This window comes from Apodemus sylvaticus, chromosome 2 (genome assembly GCF_947179515.1).
Source record: "Apodemus sylvaticus chromosome 2, mApoSyl1.1, whole genome shotgun sequence".
NCBI classification, from domain to species: domain Eukaryota; kingdom Metazoa; phylum Chordata; class Mammalia; order Rodentia; family Muridae; genus Apodemus; species Apodemus sylvaticus.
This window is the reverse complement of record NC_067473.1, coordinates 73,820,199-73,824,251: the sequence shown is the minus strand read 5'-3', so window position 1 is coordinate 73,824,251 and position 4,053 is coordinate 73,820,199. Positions and strand designations below refer to the sequence as shown.

Sequence of the window (4,053 nt, the reverse complement as noted above, 5' to 3'; positions counted from 1 at the left end):
ATCAAAGGTTGTAATTCTCCTGTACTAAGCTTTAAATACGGCCGAAGCCAGTTAATGTCACCCAATAACTTCTGAAAATCATTTAAAGTTTTCAAATTGTCCCTGCAGATAATTATCTTCTGCGAAAAAATTGCCTGGTCTGTAAGTTTAAAACCCAGATAATTATACGGCTCCTGGGTCTGAAATTTCTCTGGTGCTATTTGCAATACTTTAGCGACCAAAGCTTGCTGTAAATCTTTAAAACGTAAAAGCAAGGTCTGAGGATTTTTTCCTGCAATTAGAAAATCATCTGTGAAATGGATAAAGTAAATATCTGGCTTTTTCTGTCTCACAGGCTGAATAGCCTGTGCTACAAATTTCTGGCATAAAGCTGGGCTGTTAGCCATGCCCTGAGGAAGCACTGTCCATTGATATCTTTTCATAGGCTCTATGAAGTTAATAGAAGGAACGCTGAACGCGAATCTTTTGCAATCCTCAGGGTGCAATGGAATAGTGAAGAAACAATCTTTTAAATCTATGACTATTTTATGAAACCCTTTTGGGATAGCCACGGGGGATGGAAGACCAGCTTGTAAAGTTCCCATGGGCAACATAGTTTCATTAACTTTTCTTAAATCCTGTAACAATCTCCATTTGCCGGATTTTTTTTTAATAACAAATATTGGCGTGTTCCATGGAGATAAAGACTCTATTAAATGTCCCGCCTTCAATTGTTCCTGCACTAGCAAAGAGGCGGCTTCCATTTTCTCCTTAGATAAAGACCACTGATCAACCCACACAGGATTATCACTAAGCCATTGAATTTTATCGGCGTGGGATGCAGGCAAGATAGTGGCCACTACCGGAAATGCCCCAGACTTCTAGAGTTAGGGTTTGGCTGGGGGCTTTTAAACTTTCTAGTGCCTTGCTCTTCATTCCCAAGCCCCTGAGCAGGTAAGGATTCTGGCTCTGTCTTTTGCTTAGAGGCGATTTCATTAGGGCTGCACATAATCAAATTCATCTGTGATAGAAGGTCTCTACCCCAAAGTAGTAGAGTAGTAGAGTAGTAGTAGGCAAGTTTTGCATAACATAAGGCCGAATTTGCCCTGAATTTCCCTCTATCTTTCCAAGTTAGAAGTCTCGCGCTCTGTTTAGGATTATTGGCATATCCGATGCCTTGGAGATGCGTAAGTGTCTCCGTCAGTGACCAGCTACACGGCCAATCCTGTCCTTTAATAATTGTAACATCAGCTCCCGTATCTATTAATCCTTCAAAACTCTTTCCTTCAATAGTCAATTTAAGGTTAGGTCTTTTATTGGTGATAGATTGAACCCAATACACTCCGGAGGAGCCAAAGCCCTCCTTTCCTCTTTTATCTTTAACGAATTTGGAAGGCAGTGGATGTAAAGGAACCAGGACAAGCTGAGCAATTCTTTGATTAGCAGGTATAGTTATGACACCATGAGGGGAAGCAGCCATAATTTTTATTTCTCCCTCATAGTCACTGTCTATGACACCTGGATAAATCTGCAGTCCCTTTACAGTAGAACTGCTTCGTCCTAGCAGTAATCCCCAAGTTCCTTCAGGTAATGGTCCAAAAACTCCGGTAGGCAGGACCTGGACGCCCATTTCTGGGGTTAGTATGGCATGGAGTACACTGCAGAGGTCCAATCCTGCACTCCCTGGTGTAGCTCTGGCGAGTTCAAAGATAGATTTCCTTGGCTCGGCAGCAGCTGCGTTGCCCCACAGACTGTCTGTCCTGGATGAATCGGGGCCTGGGGCGGGCCCCTCCCCCCCGTTTCCCGACACGGGTCTGCCTTGAATATTAGTTTTTGACTTGCATCCCTTCACCCAATGATTTCCTTTTCTGCACTTAGGGCATGTTCCTGGTGAACAACCTGATTGCCCGTTTATAGTACCCCTGTTATCAGGGCAATCACTTTTAAAATGACCCAGACTGCCACATTTAAAACACCTTCTATTTCCTCGTCTCTGCGAAAGAATTCCCTGAATGGTAGTTCCCTGCAACGCTGCAGCCATTGCTAAACCCTGATTATATGAGGGACCAATTTCAGAACAGAGACGAATATAACCAGCTAAGTCTGTCTTCCCCCTATGAGGTCTAATCGCCTCCCGGCAGGCCGCATTAGCGTTCTCGTAGGCTAGTTGGGTAACCAACGGATTTTCTGCCTGAGAATTTCCGAAAATTCTATTAGCTGTTTTTAGCAATCGATCCACAAAATCCTGAAAAAGTTCATCGGGAGCCTGTTTGACACCTGTTAGATTCCCACTAGGATCTCCCTTTGATGGTAAAAAATTCCAAGCATGGCGGGCAGCCACCGCAATCTGCGCATACACTGCGATGGGAAACCCCATCTGGTTAGTATTTCCTTCATATACACCTTCTCCCAGTAACATATCAGCATTCCATTCTGGATGGCCTGCCTGAGTATTAGTGGTGGCAGTTCTTTTGCTAGCCTCACGCCATTCAGAACTCCAAAGCAAGAAATCTCCTCCCCCCCCCCCCCCCCCCCGACAACGTGGCCTTACACAGTGTTCTCCAATCCTGTGGAGTTAAATTCGACTCTATCACAGTATCCAATAACGCCTGTGTAAAAGGAGCTGTCGGGCCGTACTGGGCTACGGCTAGCTTTAATTCTTTTATCACTTTAAATTCCAAAGTCTGATATTGTCTAATCACATTTTCCTGGTCTTCAATCTCAAGGACTGGAAAAGCTAAGATTTCTGACGTATCCTGCCCCTCTCCGCGAGCCTGGCTTATAACTCTTTCTAATGGCGATTGGCGGGACTCAGAATTATTGTTCTCTCTAGTATTAGACACCCTTTTTAGCTCCTGTAATTCATTAGTCAATATCTGCAATTTAATTTCAAATTCCAACTTTTGTAACTGCATACCTCTCTGGATCTCATCTCCTGCCATCAAGGTCATAGGCGGAGCAGATGGGGCTACAGGGGCCCATTCTTCTCCATGAGATTCAGTTGCTCTTTTTTTGGGATGAGCTGTCTTTTTTACAATTGGCTCATCAGCACTGTCTCTGCGTTTATGTGACTTAGGGTGTGGAGGGTCCTCCCTTGCAGGGGTCCTTTCTGGCAGGCTTTCTTCTTGAGATTCCTCAATTTCTTGAATAATATCTAATTCTTCCAAACCTCCCTCATCTATAATATCCTTTATAAGTGTCCAGAGGCAGAGGGTAATATTATCTGCCTTGGCTGCCTTTAGCGAATTACCAATTCTTTCCCAAGTTCTCTCATTTAACGTTCGTTTTTCTTGGAACCAAGGACAGCAAGAATATATCTGGTCCAAGAAATCCTCCAATCTTCCTTCTTCAAACCCTATCCCTTTCGCCTGAAGCAACTCTTGAATATTGCGGGCGCCAATTTCGCGTGAACTTTCCGGTCCCATATTTCCCTATTGTTCAACACAAGCGGCCACTGTGCCGGGTCAGCACAGTTTTGCTTGCCAAACCCGTATCCCTCTGCACTCACAACAATAGAATAAAATTTTACACTAGCGCTAGCATTTGACCTCTATGTTGCTTACCGTGCGGATACCATTTTCCTTTCACTTTTTCTGCGAAGCTTCGCTAGATAGGGTCACCTCAGGAAATTCTCCCGTATCAGGTCTGCCCACGTTCAGGCGCCAATATGTAACCGCCTGTGGCTACATGTGAACTGGGTTGCCTGTAAGAGAATTTTGAGGTTAACGGGAAGGAAGGGGCGAGAGAGAGAGATGTGAGTCAAGGTGGCAATCCGGTCAAGACTAACTTTAATATTTTTATGACAAGATTTATAGTATTAGGGGAATAAGCCACCCCTCCCAGAAGCTGGTCACATCAAAGGCAGGGCTGTGAGGTCTTTGGCTCCAGATCTCAGCGGGTTGACTGCTTTCAGCCTGGCGATGTCTCTGTTTGTTCTCAGGTGAAGCCTTGAGGCAATGTTGGTAGTTAAGGTGACGGCGCCTTATTGTTCCCAGGAACAAAGGCCGGAGGTAGCCCATCCGAAGAGTGGGGGTTGCCAGCCAGCTTAATATTGTGGGGGAAGAGATACAACCT

General features: G+C 44.9%; 1 pseudogene; it reads right to left on the bottom strand.

The window, feature by feature from the left end:
* Positions 1–1,704: 1,704 nt before the first annotated feature.
* LOC127677761 (endogenous retrovirus group K member 6 Gag polyprotein-like) lies at positions 1,705–2,885 on the bottom strand (annotated as a pseudogene).
* Between the last annotated feature and the right edge of the window lie 1,168 nt (positions 2,886–4,053).